Source organism: Rhea americana, unplaced genomic scaffold (assembly GCF_003343005.1).
Source record: "Rhea americana isolate MKP2758 unplaced genomic scaffold, rheAme1 scaffold_177, whole genome shotgun sequence".
NCBI lineage: Eukaryota > Metazoa > Chordata > Aves > Rheiformes > Rheidae > Rhea > Rhea americana.
Window position 1 is genome coordinate 817,295 of NW_028185894.1, and position 18,626 is coordinate 835,920.

Consider the following 18,626-nt stretch of genomic DNA (forward strand, 5'->3'; position numbering starts at 1 on the left):
ATTGGTATTTAGCTATTTCAACCAAATACCAACAAGAAATGACATATTAGGGAAGGATGTTGTAAATACATCAACAGCAAAGGGCTCCTGTGTTCAGAGAATAAGTTGCTCAAACTGGAATCCAGCCAAGAAATCAAAGACAATTGAGGAAAGCAACGTCAGATCTCTAACACACACAGAGTTCACTTTTCCGCTCATGAAAGATGCCAGCAGTTAAATACCAATAACATGCTAGTACCTAGAATGTTTCTGTCCCACGGAAACTGCCCCTGCTCAATCATGACTATTGCCTTTTTTTTCCCCAAGAACTAAGTTTTCCCATTCCATTCCATACCACTTCCATTTATCTCTATGTACAAGATATGATGAGATTATGGACTTCAGCCTCTTATAACTTCACACTTAATAGAAGTCATAGAAATAATGGGCTGGAACAACCTTAAAAGTCTCTACTTTACAACAAGGTAAATATGACTACACTATCATTTACTAATAAGCTCTATGCTTAAAAGTCTCCATAAACTGGGATTTCACAGCTTCCAAGGCTGCTTTACAGCTTCTCTCTTCCTATTTTCAGAATAAATCTACTCCTGATACTTACCTAAATCTTTGTTTAGGCAAACAAAACTGGTCATTATGCCACAGAAGCAGTGAATAATTAACTCCTATTGTTTTTACAACTCCATCAGAGGACAGTTTTCCATGTTCCCCCTCAAACTTGTTTCTCTTAGACGCAGCAAACCAAGTTCCTTCAATCACTCTGCTTTGACCAGGCTTTCTAGACCTGTGATCATTCTCATTGCTCTCTTCAGTCTGTGCCTCATGCAGACACATGCTATGTACAGGCTGGTGTTTTTTTTTCTAAGGTTAGAAGAGAGCTGCTTAAATATCTGAGATCTGCAAGTTGTTACCGCAAACTGCACCAATTTTTTTCCAGCAAAGGTAGCAGTTATATATAGGTAAATTCATTAACATTATTTTTAGAAATTTTTTGATATGATCATGAAATTTTTCCAGTACTCCAGTATACCCAACATACCATCATTAAAATGATCACAGTGAAAATGCCACAATTTTGTAATTATGTGTATCATGTTACTTTTGTTACCGTAAATCTCAGTTTCTCACCTCAGCCTACCTGTTTCATCCATTGGTGGGGTCTTGCCTTTGACACCTTGTGAGCCTCTTGTAGGAATGACTGTCCTTTACTAGATATTTCAATACATTAGGACTTCAGCCTGGTAAGATGATGGGCATGAAAATGTTTTCTTGAAGTAACATAACAATATATTGGATGGTAAAGTACCTAACAGCACAGATGGCAAAGCTCTCAAAGAGAATGAGTCAGGTATCAGCAAGACTAATCGGAGGAATTTGGGCTGGAAAAGAGCAGAGCAGAGCAGTGGGGACAGCAGGCCCTTTGCTCCCCAGCCAGCACAAAAACAGAGAGAAGGAGGGCAATTCAATGAGGTCATATGCCAGCCTGAAGAGCTCAGTAAAATCACTTGATAAGCCGGAAAGGGAAGAGGTGAGGTTATGCTCAGCACAGTGATGCCAGCCCCTCGGCAGAAATGGCTTTGGATGTGGATTCTCATTGAATCTCTTTGTTCTCTGATTTTTTGAACAATGTGGTTCTGTTTCTGTTCATGAATGTAACTCCTTATGGGCAACCGCAGTTTTGTTTACTCTTTATGTAAACCTTAGGAAATGGCTCTTTTTCTTTTTTTCACAGCAGACGAGATTATCTGGTCTTTTATAATTGTCCTGCAGTTCTTCAGAACAGCAGAGAAAGTTGGGTTGTGTCTGGATCATTAGCATAAAATCTAGTTGGGAGGAAAGCTAAGAGAAGCCAGGTTGTTGCATATAGTACCACACGATATAGGGCTGCTATTCAGGTACTTATTTCTGCCCTTACAGGGGTTCACGTTCGTCAGCCGGTTCTCTAGCTTGCCAGCACAAAAGCACCAGGTGCCACGGAAATTGCACGCAGGCCCCCGTTCAACAAGCAGCGGGCTCACGACCGGCACCTCCGCGAGACTCCGGGAGCACGATTGTCTCTAGCGACAGAAGTGACAAGCCACTCTGCAGTTAGCAGCACGGCGCAATTTCTCGCGGTGCGCTGGCTTTCCGGGGCCTCCTGTTCATCGCCGTCAGAGTGGCCGGGAGACCGCATCAGAAAGGTGTAAGAGAAGTGGGAAGGTTTGGGGAGAGGATTAGGCCGTCTAGTCCAATGCGCTTATCCACGTGAACATTTTGCTGCCGCTCAGYCCTTCTTTCCTAGTCTTTTCTGAGCTCCCGCGATTCCCCCCTTCTGTCTGCAGCGACGAAGCACGAGCTGCTGCTTGAGCTCATAGCGGTGACATTTCAGGCGCTCTTCCCGCTGACTTGTTCCATCTGGTTAGTACCCTCCGCGCGAGAAGCAGCTCTGCCCGCAGCTCTGCTGAGCCTCCTGATCCGCACGSCGAGCGTTTCGGCTCCTCCTCTCCGAACAAGCAGGCTCCGGCAGGTTTATAAATAGGAGCCCTCGAGCTAATGAGAGGGGGTGAGGGGGTGAGGAGGAGAGAACCSGCGCTGAAGTCGCTTCGGAGGCAGATCTTGACGACGGCTGCCGAGGGGCACTTGCAGACAGGGTGGTTAAGCACTGAAAGGGCGACGGGGTTAAGTCTTGGCGCRTGACAGGGGAAAAGCTGCACCTCCTGCCAGTTCTGTGCGAGCCGGGTTCTTCTCTATTTCCCTCYATCCGCCTCCCAGCTGTACGGCCTGTGGGGCAAGGACGGTCTAGTCCTGTGCTTTTGCTTGCAGCTCCTTAAAACTGTACCCTGTGTTTGATCTCTGTACAAAAGAGCAGGGACATACCCCAAAATGAACACAGAGGAGTGGCTATGAGGCAGCTCTCTAACTGCGTGTGACTAAAGGGAGGCGAGAGCCAGACACACTGAAGGCAGCATCAACCCCGAATAGCACAGTTGGCTCCCGAGAAGCCTTCAAGGAGCAACAAGATTATTAGACAACTTCTCTGCACTTGCAGTTCTCTTCCTAGAGAACTTCACCAAGAAGTTCTAGGACTCACTATGACTTCTGCAGTGCTTTGGAGGTGCTTGGATGGGACGGGAGGCCAGCTGCAGAGTGAAAACTGTACAAATGTTGTAGGTTATGGTTGATGGTCTGGGATTGTCCCTGATTGAATCCAGAGCCTCAGTTCAGCTCTAAGCTGCAGGATGTCCTGTTTCTGTTGAAGTCACCATCCACAGGCAGTGGAATGAGATTTATTCTAGTGCAGGAGATCCAGAATGCAGACATTATGCTGCAAATATTTAATGTATCTACAGAAGAAACGATGCTCATGCACCCCTAACTTCTAGACCTGCATAGACTAAGCATGGTGTTCCCTTCACCTACCCACCTGGACTGATTCCCTGGGAGACAACAGAACATGGTCCTCCCCTCCATTTATTTCCTTTCTTTCAGGAAGTYCTTTCTGAAGTGGTTTGAAAGCTCTCATTTCTAGCTGTGGAAAYTGTTTAAYGTCTTCATATACTGTCTTCCCCTTTAGGGAGAAACCCTCACTTAGCCTGTGGTCACAACCAATCACTAAAAACGTAGATTCTCTGGTTTCCAAACACCCAGSTGCAAGAATCAGCCATTAAGAACAGCATCAAGAATCATTTAAACCCTTCTGTATTATAAAATATGAAAAAATAGACATAGTTTTACATGAATCTTTTCAGCACTTTGGGGCATAACCAAACAGCAAAAGTACAGACCCCATTTATTGATTCCAACTCAGAAAAACAATATTCAGACTTTTCCTATATTTTTACCCATCAGGCTGAAGTAGTATTTATTAGCAAGATAAGACTCTCAGATACTCACTTCTTCACAAGACTCTTGCAAAAACTTTTATGGCCTCTAACAAATGCCTTCATCAGCCCAGTAGGCTACCAGGAGGTCTAARATGTGGTATAGATGTCACACCAGCAGGTTGCATTCAGACAGTAAGCTGGATGGGGAACAGAAATTTTAGCCTTTGTATTTGATTAGCTGAATGTAATGCTCTTCTGAAGCCTGTTGTCAAAGTTAAGAGGTTGGTGGCATTTTGAAAGTGTAGGCTGAATGGCAGCCAGCTCATGCAGTCTTACTGGAGATGTGCTGAACTTCTGAATGAAGTGTTATGCTCCCACCGTCTCTCGCAATACAGAAGAAACAGGTCTTCTACACAATGAAGAGAAAATTCCTTTGGTAACTCCTGGACATGGGCAGACTCTCTCTGCCACAAAAATCTTAAGCACTATTACTGCTGCCATCACCCTTTTCTGATAATGTCCCTGCAAAATGTCTCTGTGTAGAAATAAGGTACCACCAGAAACAKGTTTTTCAGGACTCCTCTCATCTAGCACCCATACTGGTTATTTGCTCTTTTGGGAAAGCCAATTTTCTAGCCAGTAGTGTTTCTATGACTCTAAAATATCCAGCTAAACACCTTTCTCATCTCTGCACAAGCATCAACCACACTTTCTGCTTTGCAGAGCATGTCACTGGTTCTATTTGCTACCAGTCTTCTGCCTAACTTTGCTGCTGTGCTACTTGCAGCCAGGAACAGATTTGTTCATTTCAACTGTGGATATGTTTGTTAATATAGTGCTATGGTTTTCAGCCAATAGCATGGGAATTTTTATGGGTCTGTGAATCATTTTTAAGAGTCTCATGAAAATAAACTGTGTAAAGCAAACCTATTGCCCGTAAGGTTATATTTTCCCCACAGGACTCCACACCTCTGCTGGATTTTTTTTTTTTTTTTTTTTTTAGGGCTGGCAAATTGGAAGAAAGTTGAAAACCATTTGTCTAGTGAAACAAGAGACAAGATATGTACCATCAGGCATAAAATATTGGAGAACTGCTGAGGAACTCTGCCAGGTAGTAATAGCTGTGATGTCTGGTTAAAACCTGTCTGCGAAGAGCAGTACTTGTGAAATAGCGATGAGTGGACCAAGCATGCAGTGGCTATTTCTTGTGCCATTCCTGGGCATGGCACCCTGTCTGAACAGCTAGCATTCCTTTGGGTGGTTTACATTAAAGCACTGCCAGAACAGAGTAAATTAAATTACACAAAGTCTGCACAGCACAAAAAACTGCTCTTTACATGGGGAATTATTGCAAGCTCCTCTAACCCTCACAGCTCCCCACAACATAAGCAAGCAGGTTTTCATTGGGAAAATAGAYGGCAAAGTTAAACTTTCTCTGCAAGAACACATATTGACAGCAATGACATTGTGTCTAGAAGAATGGAAAAAGAGAATTTTCCATTTTTTAACTTTTTATMAAACAAAAGGCCAAAGATGAGAAGTATAAGCACCTTGGGTCACTCAGAATGCTGTAGCTGATCCTAAGTGACGCATTTGAAAAATAATTATGAGGAACATGTTACATTTCTGTTTAAAACCATATACACACAAAAAAAGAAGTAGAACGGATTTTCTGCTCTCCTGAGGATTTTACTCTTCTCCCTCCAGCTTTAGCAGCAAGTCACTACCCCATAAGTTTCTGCAGGACGAGACCCCTAACCTGGCTTTTTTTTGCTCCTTTAAAGAGCATGCTGCTCTTTGAAATACTGCTGGACATCCGTTCAGCTTCTTTACACACGAATCTTCCTGGCGTGCCTGAAAGGTTCCYTCTGCCATACACAACTTCTGCCCCTTTTTGTGACAGCCCTTTACTTCAGCACAACTAGTCCGCCTTGCCTCAGCCCATACGCAGAGACAGGAACACGTACACAGCCCGGTAACGCACACAGCCTCCAGCAGGGCAGCTAGCTGGGTGCGAAGGACTATTTAGGCAGCCAGAGCTCTGCAGTGGAACAGCTCTTCTCTTACTAGGCTAACGCTGGCATCAGCACACAGTTGTTCCCGTYACAGATTTTAAAATGAGCTGATGATAGTTACCAACACCCTGCAATGACCTACTGAAAGAGTCTGATGGGCTGTCCAGACTTGTCACCATTAGTACGTTTCTGTCTGTGATAATTTCTCCCATTAAAAGGGGTGAGGGGAGAAAAGCGCTGGTGAGGAGCAAGCACTTCTTGTAAATCCTGCCTGTCTTTAGCTTTGTTCACACTCTGAGAGATACCTGTTTACTGCAACACAGGAGAGCTGTTTTCCCCGTGGCAAAGGAAATGACTAATCATTTGCTTCTGCTGAAAAATGCACACACTAAAACGCCATCAGATCATAAGAAAGCAAGAGAATAGCATTGAGATGAATAACTAGCCCCCAAATTTATCCCTGCACAGTGGTACATTAAAGAAACACTAGATAGGATCCATTCATAGCAACTGGTGCATGAAGACATGCTAGTGAGAGAACTAAACCTAAACTGCAATCTGGTTTACACAATATCCCTGCTAGGGAATTAGTGGGAATAAGGTATCTATCTTCCCTGCAGTGCCTAATAGTGTCTTAAAATCTTACTAAATGCCTGTGTCTCTATGTGACTATATTGCTCAAAAAAAAAAAAAAAAAAAAAAAAAATCTGGTCCTGAGTGTATAGCTATTTCTGCAGTGATAGTCTTCCAGACAAAAAGTGCCTTGATGGGGACTGTTGAGATGATGATTCATCAGTCAGAAGCACTGTCCCAAAGAGACACCCCCCAAGGCTGAGCATGGGGCCAAGCAACATGGGGGAGAGCAGCAAAGAGCTGGTAGGATCCGTGCTCTCTCCTGCAGGTTCATGGGTTTCCCAGAAGGATATGGAGAGGGCAGGGACAGGAGCTGCCTGCTCGCAGTTTGGCTCCTGTCAGGGGTCCACAAGCTGGGTTAGCAGCTGGGTCTGTTGAATCGAACCAAACTGGCYCTCATGTAGCCTCTGCTAGCCTGGTTTAAAAGTTGTCTGTAAGTCAGTGGTATGATCATCTGTGTGGTCTCTGTGAGCTGTTGTGTATGYGAACCCACAGCACGTTTTAGGTGAGCTGTTTAGGAGACCAGACTGTGGTTACAGTGAAAAACGTTACCGCTGTAACAAAACCTCAAAGTAATGCCTACTTTCCACTTTATCCTTACTTTCCAATCAGTTAAATTACCTGTTGTAGATTCTCAGGACTAACACAAAGAACTAAGCTTTACTATGTACCACAGTTGAGGATTTCCCCAGCAGTGTTTTCTCCAAAAGACAGCCCCTGCCCTGTATTCTCAGTCTGCAAGTACCTGACTGCAGGGGTTTGCTTCAGTTCCTTTCCGGATGTATTTCCAAGGTCAGAAGGATTTTCACACCTTTTACTGCTGGCTGCTCAATGGCAGGTAAAGGATGTTGCAGCTAAAGGGAACACAGATTGGAGCTAATTATAGAGTGATTGACTTGCCATGGACTTAATTGCATATTACAAGTCACACTGATCTCTGAAATGAAGGCATAGAATCTCATCAGATGCAAAGAAATATGCAGCATCTGAACAATAAACATGAAAAGCTCATTCAGGTACAACAGACAGGTATTTGCACTACTTCTTTGAGTGTGTTACATATTTCAGCATAAGTTCTTGGAAGCCAAATGGAAGTGTTCAAGCACAAATGTCAGTGAGTGAATTTATACGAGAGCAGGTCTATCATCCTGGCCTTGCCAAGGACAAATGCCGAGTCCCAGTGCAAGTCAATCACTGCAAAGCACTTGCATATGGGGAGCACAGATAGGAAGCTGTGTTCTCATGAATCTCTCTGCTTATACTACACAATTCTGCAAGTTCCCMTTTCACTACAGCACACCAGTTCAAACTATTCTCCTTTCCTGCCTTGCAGCATGTGCTGCTTACAGGGTGCACAACACTGCTCAAGCCAAAAGAAGACTGCCCACTAGTATCTGCAGAAGTAGCTACAGAAAGCAACAGTAAATCCAGATCCTTACTAACAAAGGTTTTAATGCTATTGATTTGCAAGGTTTCAGGATCTTTCCTTTGATTTGCTGCCCTACTCTGCCCACAAGCACCAGTTGTCTCCCAGTGCCTTGTCCATCTCCATCTCCATCCTATTTCTCTAGGTAGCACTACTGAGCCAAACTCAGCATAGGCCTAAACTACTACAGTAAGCACCAGTGGGACTTGCATGACCCACTTGCAGTCCGAGCTTAAAAGCGTTCCCAGCTTTGCAATGTATTGCTGTAGATTTAGAATGACATCCTTATTTTTTCTTTCTCAGGCACCCCTGTTCATATCTTTAACTTCGCCAGCTGTGAGCTTGTTGTTTCACGCACTGTCTCCCCTGGGGTTCACCTTTTTGCTGCTGACATGGCAGCTCATTTCTCTGAAGGCCTCGCTGCCTGGCACAGCCTCCCTATGTGCCTCAGGAATGCCAGACACTGACCTGTACTTGGGGAGGGATTTTGCAGGGCTGTCTAGCARCATTCGTCCCCTTCCCTGTCCGCTGGCATACTGCCACCGTTCAGGTGAGGAATATGTCCTCGCTTTCTAGCTGCTACAATTCACAGCGGAAAGCTGAGTGCAAGTTTGAACCGGGAGTAGGTCAAGGTAACATATTTGTCTGTGAACTGCTGCAGTTCAGGAGCAGAAATGTGCCACATCCTGAACCCATCACTCACATGCTGGCACAGACCCTGCTCTCTGCTCCCATCCACCTGCTAGATGACCTGCCCCACCGTAGGGTCCCTCTGTGTCCTGCAGCTTTGGACATTTGCTCTGCTTGCTCCCTCTCCTTTCAACAGGCTCTGATTTTCTCCTTCATCTTATTTCCCTCTTCCTCAATTCATACTCTGTCATAAACAGCAGGAGTCAGAGCTGTGYCAAAGGGGACAGTCTTTGTACATCACGCTACACAAACATCGAGCTGCGGATCACACAGCTTCCCCTTAAAAAAAAAATATTCTTGTGTCTCTGAATGGGAGCTCTTTCCACTATGACGCCTTAGCGCAATGAATTCCCAGTACTGAACCACTGGTCCCAGTCTTGAGACAAGGCACAAAGGGAGTGCAAATAAATGAACAATACATCAGAAAAATCAAAGGGCAAAACAAAAACAAACAAGCAAGCAAGCAAGCAAGTAGCCTGCAATGCTTAAAGCTGTGCCATGCAGAAACAACACTACAAAACGATGCGTGATTTCTACAGAACTGGGCTGGCAACAGGCCTATGGGGAGTCCAGTCGCAGGAGCATGCTGACTCTGTGAGCAATTAAAGAACAAGTGCTGCACAATTTTCCCTTTGGCTTAGTGCATCCCATCCCATGGGATCCCACTGGGTTTTGCAAGGACGACTTTTCCCCCTCCTGAAACACAGCCTTATTTTGGATATTTGGATAACAGCTTAGCAGTGTACAGCAGCAGTGCATTAGTGAAGCAGAAAAAATTGCGATTTATGCTGTTGCTCCCCTCTTTTTCCTCTCAATTCCAAAAATTCCACTAAACAAAAATACTCCTCATGCTTGCAACTACATGAGGGAGAGACTCCTTTGAGAGAGACAGACCCATTGAGGGGGAGCTTCTACTCCAGAGCCACACAGGCTTGTGAAAAAGAAATGAAAAGATAAAATACGTACTGCAAAGAGYCATATGCATAGATTGGAGGCTGGGAAGAATAGACACAGAGGCACTTTAGCAAGCTCAAACCTATCCTAACAAYGTCACCCATGTTCTCCACAACTCTAAATTAGGTCTTTCTTCCTCTTGATTAGCAGTTTGCTCCTGCTCGACCCTTTCTGGTCCTCTCACCCCAGCCTCCCTCCACAACTAATTCTCACAACCGATTCCCCTTTTCTCCTTATTCCCTCACCTCCATTTCTCCTCACTGAACTCCATCCTGAGTCCTGAAAAACCCAGCAGCAATGCCACACTGGAGGAGTTAGTTACCTCCTGGATGCTGACTGGTCTCCTAGCAGGTGCCAACTTTTCCCACCACCTCTCTGCTGTCCAGTCACCTTGGAGGCTCTTCAGAGCAGAGTCTGTCTACTTTGAGCTCGCTTGTAAAACATTTAACAAAACAGTTCCCTCATCTCAATGTGTTTACAATACAGTTTTTGCTTAGTTGTAACTATTTGCATAGTAAAACATACAGTGGACAACATGGCCAACTGTATTCACTAAACACTAGCTTCTTGCTCTTATATCAGGTATACGGTGGGATGGGGAAATGCAGGTTTCTGATCTGCCAACTGGCTGTTTTGCAGTTGGTTTAAACTCCTCAAACCCTGGACACATTTAAAGCTCTTCCTCTGTGCTAGATCTAGTGATCTTTTTGCTGGTCAGGCCAGATTAGCAAGGTGATACAGCTCGCTGGGTGACAGAAACTGGCAGCAGGCCTGCACAGCAGTTGGCGTGCGGGTCTGATGCAGAGTCTCACCTGCAGGCGAGATAAAGACCCCTGTGAGAGCGGAGAACCTGCAGCCAAACTAAGGATCAGCTGAAAGAGGTCTGCACATGTTCGTTTCTTTATAAACAGATTTCTGCCACACAGAATGTTTTTATAAGATCTTTCTACACAACCTGTTTTATTTTTCCCTTCCTTCTTTTCTCTCCTGGCTGTAATTAGCTGTCAAGTCTTGATGCATATTTCCTGCTCATTTGCCTTTTAAAAATGCAAAAGCACAGGCTGTCAGAAGACGGCCAAGAGCTCATTTTCCTCTATCACTCCAGTTAGGCTCAGGCACCAGTACTGCTTTTCTTGGCTTAAAGAGCCTTGCTGCTCCTCACCCTGCACCATTCATTCATACTCCTGCACCACACTCTTCCTTCCTGCACTGGTGTTTGGGTGGCTGCCTGGGGAAGTGGGTCAGGCTGAAAAATAACTATTCCCTCAAAACGGTTATCTGGTTCATAGCGTTATGACACAAACGCCCACGTCAGCACCACAGACGGGACAGCTGAGGTGGAGGAGAGGAGTGACAACAAACAGCCAGGGTGGAACGAGGGGGGCGGGGGGGGGGGGCTGTAACATTTTAGCTGGTAACTGCAAATCACTGCCTTGCAGCTTTCAACATTCGTGGCCTGTTAGACTGAAGTTGCTCAGCGTACCGAGCAAGCTCAAAGGCATGCCCCATAACTGTCAGTCTTCCTTCCATCTTCACACAGCCAGATAACATCAAAGTGTCCTCAACCTAATCACCTCCCCCTCTCCTTTTCTCTCAACATGTGTGCTCCTTACAGGATCCAGGTCTTTTCTTCCCAAGCAGTAGTTCATGCTCTGAGGTTGGCCATGAACAGCAACGATTCCCACAGGAAGGGCTTCTTGTTTATTTGTCTGCCTAGCAAATCTTGTAGGGAAGAACAGATATCCCTGCTCTTCAGGGATGTTACTTCGCAGAGTATCTGTAAGGATCTCAAAACACTTTACAAACATCCTTTAGTGATGACTCACAGCACCTCCTCTCATCACTGCTTAATGGTGAAACAGAGGCCATCCTTCGCTGATATGAAGAGCAGGGTGGCACTAAGCGCTTCAGCAACCGACGCTACTGTCTCTTCCTCCCCCATCACTTGTCGCATCTCCACATCTCTCTCTCTCTCTCTCTCTCTTTTTTTTTTTAAAAAAACCATTTTATAGTCCCAACAGTTACCAGACTGGAAATACTGCTGGGTGATCACTGACTAATGAGCACAGCAACACGCAGGGCACAGGAGCAGGAATGAGCTATGGAGGGAGGAGAAAATGGAGGAGAAGATGATGCTATGAAGTGGAAGAGGAATAGCTTAAGCCTCTATTACCAAGACGACTCCTTGCCATCAGATCACAAGCTCAGAGAAGCTACATGACCTGTCTATGGGAAAAGAGCAAGTTACTGGCAGAGAAAGTATGATTTTAAGAAAGGCTAATACCTGCTTATGCCCCCTTCTCGACTYCAGGCATGCTCCTGCCCTGCTGATCTTGCTTGAAATACCAAAGAGATGAAGAGCAGTATGTATCTGAGCTGAGGCTGTCCCACCTTGCCCTCCCAGTCAGGCATCCCATCATTAGTTGGCAGCTGGCAAAAGTTTCTASATTAGTTCCTAAAAAGAAAAGAAACAGCTACCTTCATACGCCTGGACCAGGCCTCATTCTTAAAGGTAGCATACACAGGTACACAAAATTGTTCTGTTTCTGCCCCCTTCCTCCTTTTCTTCTATTTGCTCCTGCTTCCACAAAACGTCTGCACTAGCTCAGCTCAAAATAAATTTTAAAAATAAGTTTTAAAATAAGTTGTAAAAATGCATTTTTAAACCAGTGAGAGGGCTTGGTAACCACTTCTTACAGTGGGCTCTTTTGTTTTAGCTTGAATTGTTTCCTAATTGCTAAACCAAAGCAAAGCCTTGTCTACAAGGGAAACTTAGCAGTGCATGATCTCAGGGGTGGATGTAAACCAGCACAGTGGAACTGGTGCAAATGCCTGCATGGATGCTTATCTTTCTGTGATAAGCGCCTATGCACTGGGTACATTTGCAGTACTGAAGCTATTCTGCCCTTGCTCCCTGCACTTGAGCACTCAGCACCCTCTGTGCGGGGGCTGTTCGGACAGCAGGGCCCTGGAGAGCAGCAACATGCCTGTAAATCACTGCAGGAAACTTCTCTCTGTCGTTCTTCCAGAGGAACAATAAGACTGTTCCAGCCTTTTGAGAGATGGCAAACCTGCCATATATACCTTGTGCATCAAAAAATGGGAAGAGGATACTAGGTCACTTTTTTTTTTAAAGCTTTACAAAGTCATCTTCAACAGTAAGGCCTAGTAATTTAATAAAAATCCTAATTAAATCTATGATACAGTTAAACCATCTCTTGGGTTATCCTCTGGGCGTTTGCTTGGCTTCCCTGATTTATTTCTGCACTTGCCAAGCCAAACCAAACTAGCTAGTTTAAAAACTAGCTAATGTTAAACTAGCATTGGTCCTAGGACAAATATTCCTCACCATCAGTCACTTCCCCAGTCTGCTGATACCCACCCTGTTTCTAGCTGCAAATTCCCCGGTTTCTCATCTCACTCTGGATGATGCCCTGGTTCCCTYTCTCCCAGAAAAGTGCTGCCTCACCTTCCAGCTGTGAACAGCTGGCAGACTGTCAGTGTCCAGGCAAAACCTGGCCTGCCCCTCATAATGTAGTGTGGATCAGAGYCAGTGCTGCGCACTTTGCTGCTGCTCTACTGCTGCCGTGGAGAACTGCAGCTCCTATGCAAAGAGCATCTAAAGCACTGGTCTGTTCTGGTCAAACTTTTTCTCTTCCTCCACCGTCAATCCCACCTCACAACACTTCCAGTGAGAAGCTTGTGTAGCAGTCTTGCACTGTGCTGGAAGCAAGTGGATTGGGGAGGCAGTTTTATCCTCCTGCTCTGTCCTTTCCTGGATTCTGTCACGTGGGCAGTCTCACAGTCAGCACAGATTCAGCAATTAGCAGCTGAGAACTAAAGATGCTGTTGCAACACTGAAATTATGTGCTGACATGAGAAAGAGAGAAGTTCACACTGATGAAGCTAGTATTTACCCTTGCTGGCAGTTAGGAGGAGTACTTAGTGCCCTTTGGTACACTTCAACCATGCCCACCAACAGACAGTCCATCATGTCACAGGTGTGGTAACTCACTATGCAGAGGAAGGCAGTAGGATCTGGAACCGGAGGCATTCACTACAACCACACTGACTGCTACCAGTCAAACAAAAAGGGCATCCGTATTACAGAAGAGCACTAGTAAAGTCTTCTCTCAATGAACACCACGCAGTAATGCACAAGATTTTAGTGGGGAGAAGGACAAAGTAGTGTAAGGCCAACATAAAGAGTTTAAGACTTGAGGTCACCTGTAGACAAGTGCAAGGTTGGGTCTAGCAATGCAAAAAGCAGTTCACTTCCTAGAGCAGGAAAACAAGCCGAGCAAACCAGCTATGACCCTGCTGCTTGTTTTGCCTGTTGCAGAGTGCTGGAGAGCCAGATCAGCTGCTGCTGCTGCTGCCACCACCACTGCTTGGTGTACAGGTTCATGGCGTATGGGCAGGTGTGGTTTCAAGCATCACGGCCAGCAACATCACCTGTCCTCACCTCTCTGATCTCTACGCGGGGTTCACCACGGCTGCTCCTTCCATCCATACCCCACCCCTTCCTTCCCTTTTCTGTTGCAGGAGCAGATCTCTGTATCAGTTCCTCATGTTCAGAGCATCTAATTTCACTTTTGCTCTGTTGCCGAAAAGCCTGACATCATTCTGGTGAGGCACTGCCTTTATTTAGGAATACACTCACTTTTCCATGTCAGGGTGAGGGCAAGCAAGGGTAAGCACTCATTTAAAAATCTGTAACTCCTCAAGGGGCAACGGCCACCAGCATAACTGCTACCCCAGCAGCCGCTCAGAGGCTACTCCTGAAGGCTCCTCAGCCCCTCATGGCAGATGCATGAAATCAACCCTGTAACAAACCAGCTCAGTATTTGTTCCAGGTTGGCCCCAGCACCTGGCATCTACCACAGCACATAACTGAATTGCATTCTGCTGAAAGTCACCCTCAAGTTCAGGTGCAAAATTGGCTTCCAACACAGCTGCGTTATTAATTTGTTGAATGACAAAAAGAATTGCTAGGGATGCAGGTAATAAAGGAAGCAGTATGTTTTAAAACTTAACAGAAAATACTGATACGAGATTTCAATAACTTCCAGTAGGAATCTAACACAAAAGCAGCTCTGTTTACACCAGCTCTTCAATGCCAAACATTTAGTTTCATTATTGCAGATGCTTAAGCAATCGTCTCTTAGGCTGCTTTGTTTCACAGCAGAATTGATCACTAAAGATTACAAATAGAACAGGAGCAAAACTTATGCAAAGGAAGATACAAAAGCGCACTGTTAAAATGTTACAAACAAAATATCCAAGTGCTGGGTGGAAAACGTTCAGAAACATAAGCTTGTGATCGTATTACATGCAAAATGAATATCATCATGGGCACAAATCATGCACTCTCACAGACAGGTAGGAAACGCCAGGGTTGCTATTGCCTGTGAAACCTTTCTTCCCCTGCTAGAGATAAGACAATATAACCTTCAGCTGGAAGATCACAAGCTGCTTTGCCAAGGGAACCCCTACCGCATTCTGCATAAGGAACTGATGAACCTTGACAGTGTCTCTACAGTTATGTATATATGAACTGTGCACTACTGGGTCACTGGGTGCTAACAAATTTTATTTAGACCAGATGCAAGCACACAGTCATATTTATGTCACCTCCTTGGCCAAAGCTCACCAGACAGCATTTAGAAAGCTTTATATTCCTATAGGGGACATACACCAGCTGTGGAAGGACAGACCATACGTGACTCATCATGAAGTCAGTGAAGCGCAGACAGTCTGAGCGTGATATACAATCTGCCAGAACAGAGTGTCCCTTCACTTCTTTAAAAATACATTTGACACAGCAGTGTAAGGATGTACTGATTCAGCACGGTGCATCATGGAGCCACAACACATTTGCTAGAATTGGACTTACCATCTCACAGAGCTGTGGATGGAACAAACAAACATACTTATTCCTACTGTCCTCCTTCCTTGCGAATCTCCACACCTTGCATCCTGCACTTAAGTTGAATCCTGCAGTGCATGCACAACCACTATTTTCTTTGTATGTATTTCTCCCGTGGCACTCTCAGCACAGCATCATACTGCAGGTCTCCATGGCACAACAAGGCGCTGCGCCAACTTACCGGCGCCAGCTCTGAGCAACGCATCTGTACTACGGCCATGTTAGTGCCCAGCCAAGTAGCCATATGTTGTGCCATGAAAASACAGTTTTACTGTATTACAAGCTTTGATAGACATGTTATCAGAATCACCCTGAGAGAAGCCAGGGAAGGGATATTAACCCTGTTAAACAGAGGACTGAGTCATAGAAATCAAAAGCCCCAACTCTTCCTGGCTGGCCAGTCTAAGAACTAAAGGATATGGGTTTTTTCGGAGTTACTCAGTATAACTGGCCAATCAATGCAATTTAAAATTTTCCATACTGTAGAATTCCTTAAGAAAAAATCATAGCCCACTATAGCTTCATTTACATACTTAGCTGGCCCAGCTTCTACAAGCAGTGCCTATCCTTTGGATGTACTTCTTTCTTCAATTAGCCCACTGTAAACTAGGGTACTGGTGGTGGCTGTGTCTCGCAGCTGTGTCAAGCTGTAGTCCCAGGAGCAGGTGAAACCATTTAACAGCACATGTCTGATTGGATTTTATTCCTAAAATCTCTTCTGCTTCATTTCTCTGCAGCTGAGAGCATTAAATTGAGGAGTAGGTACACATTAGCTTTTGCTTCTTCTGACATGATTTGTGGTACAGATCCTTCACAGTTAACTATGGGAGTAGTCTCTGGAAATTATCTGTTAGATAATATGACCTCCTTCCTGCATACCTCCCCATTAACCTGATGATATCTGTCTACAAATAACAGAGGATACATCTGCTGTCAAAATTTAGCCATGAGGTTCAGAGAGAAGGCCTGTCTGATGTCTGATGAGAAAAGGAATCCAATGGACACACTAGGAATTAATATGTATCCTTGTTAGAAGGGGATTTACTTCATGGAAATTACAGCTGGTCTTTCTTATTTGAGTTTCATCTCCCATATCAAACTCAAAATGACTGCAAGGCCAATAACCGTGAGGACAGACTACAGCTCGCTGCACGGTGGAAGGTGCCCTACTTTATTTCAGTTTCAAGAGGAAAGAGGTATCATCTGCCCTTTGCAAATGAGAAGCAGAGGTTTAATAAGAAAGATCAGCTAGGCTCAGCTGTGGACATGGAGATCACAAATCTTCCTGACCAACGAATCTTCTGTATTTATCCATCTGAAACCTAACAAGTGGTTTAAAGGTCTGTTCATTTGTTAAATTAGAACAGGCACAGCAGATATGCAATCTTTTCCATCCTTAAGGAAGTATCCTCAGTCATCTTTCAAATCTGTTCCCCAACCTCACTGTGCAAACTAAGAATAAGTCTGCTTATTCTCTGACTTCTGTCTCTTCAGAGCCCAGTTGGAAATCACTTCCTTTGCCTTGGAGAATCATTCCAGGACCCACAGTTTTAGCCTAAGAATGATCGCTGTTTTTGCAGTGTTTGCAAGACCTCACCCTAGCACCGGGATAAACCCTTGCCTCTCTGGGACTCTCCCGTTCTCAGGGGCAGTGCTGACTCTCCTTTCTTTTTTGCTTCCCATGCTGTTCCCTTTCTCCGCCTTACCTCTTGGTGGCCCGACTGGCAGGAGACTGCTCAACCAGCATTTCTTCTCCCACTTGCTCCAGGCTCTTCTGGGAGAGATGGCCAGGTCTCACCTGTCACCCAGGTGCTGTGTACCTCGTTACTGACCTCGCAGACAGGGTGACATTGAAGAGCATGTAAAGATTCTGGCTCTGACATGTTTTTCATGTCTAACTCCTTTACCTTCTGATGGAGACTAATTATTTTCTAAATTCCTGTTGTCTCAAACAATGGTGTAGAAAAACCTTTCTGAGCTTTAGGCATTCTTCTTTCATATTAGTCGCAAAGGTATTTTCTCTGGTTTCCCAGTGCACTTTTTTGTTCTGCAATTCCAGATTCTGTCTTTTGTGCAGTTTTGGTTTGGTTTCTCCATGACTTCCCATAATTAGCGATCTTGCTGGGACAATCAGGAAACAGCAGAACTGGATAGCTATTTTTAAGTTTTGGTACCTCTCACCCACTAGCTCCTTAGAAAAGATTGATCTAGGCTACAAATACACAAATAATCTCCTCTCTTTCCTTTCTATAACCTCTTGTATGATTTCTTACAAAATTGCAGATGCTATAAGATTGCTACAGCATTTTCTTTCAGAATTGATTACACCTTTATGTCAGGTAAACTTGGATATGCAACCCAGAGCTTTTGATAATGAAATATGTTGTTCTCTAAAGGCAGCAATTATCATTTAAAATTTAAAGAGTGAATTAAAAAAAACTCCAAATTCTTATCTTACACAAAGATTGTTCTTCTGTGTGTGTTTTTATTCTAGAGATTTTAGGAAAGATTGTGGAAAAGCTTTTCAGGAGAGTGCAGGTATCCTCTGCTAAAGTCCAGTGGCCTTAGAGAAAGTGTGGAATTTGGGAGATGCAGGTTGAACTCCCTAATTTGCCCAGATTTTCTACAGATCTTTGGATAAACCACTTAATATCCTCGTCATTCAGTTTCCCATGACTCACACGGGTACAGTAAAATTTCTTTCCTCAGAAGACAGTTGGTGAAGGTATTTATAATGCAAAGCTGTGATTTTACATGATGGTGCTGAAGGGCTTGGAATGAGTGGTGAAAGGGGTGCAGAGGAATGCTCCAAATCTCATCCTTAAGCGACAGAAGCAAGACAGAGCCCAAAGGACACCACACATTTGCCTAGAATTAATGTGTCAGTGCCCAATATGCTCTAAAAACTGATTTAAAATCCAGAGAGACACAACTAGCACTTTCTTATTCTTTGCTTTCAGTTCTATCTCTTACCCTCTTATGTATGTCTATGACATTACCTAAAAATCAGAAACACAAATAAACATGAACTCTTCAGCCAAAATGCAAGAGTGAATAGATCCTTTCTTTTCACTGAATGCTTGTGGCAACAGTAAAAGTAATTTCTTAACTTGAAGCTGTCCCTGATGAAGGATTTTCCTGAAACTGCCCCAAGGTGAATAGACAACTGGAGCATT

At 44.5% G+C, this 18,626-nt stretch overlaps 1 long non-coding RNA gene across 1 annotated transcript in view; it reads right to left on the minus strand.

Annotated features, from left to right (window-relative positions):
* Window positions 1–1,879, minus strand: part of LOC146597819 (uncharacterized) — a 35,608-nt gene extending 33,729 nt beyond the window's left edge. Inside the window, exon 1 of the long non-coding RNA XR_014895392.1 lies at window positions 1,139–1,879. This is a non-coding gene — a long non-coding RNA (uncharacterized LOC146597819). The remainder of the gene's footprint in view (window positions 1–1,138) is intronic.
* Window positions 1,880–18,626: the final 16,747 nt, after the last annotated feature.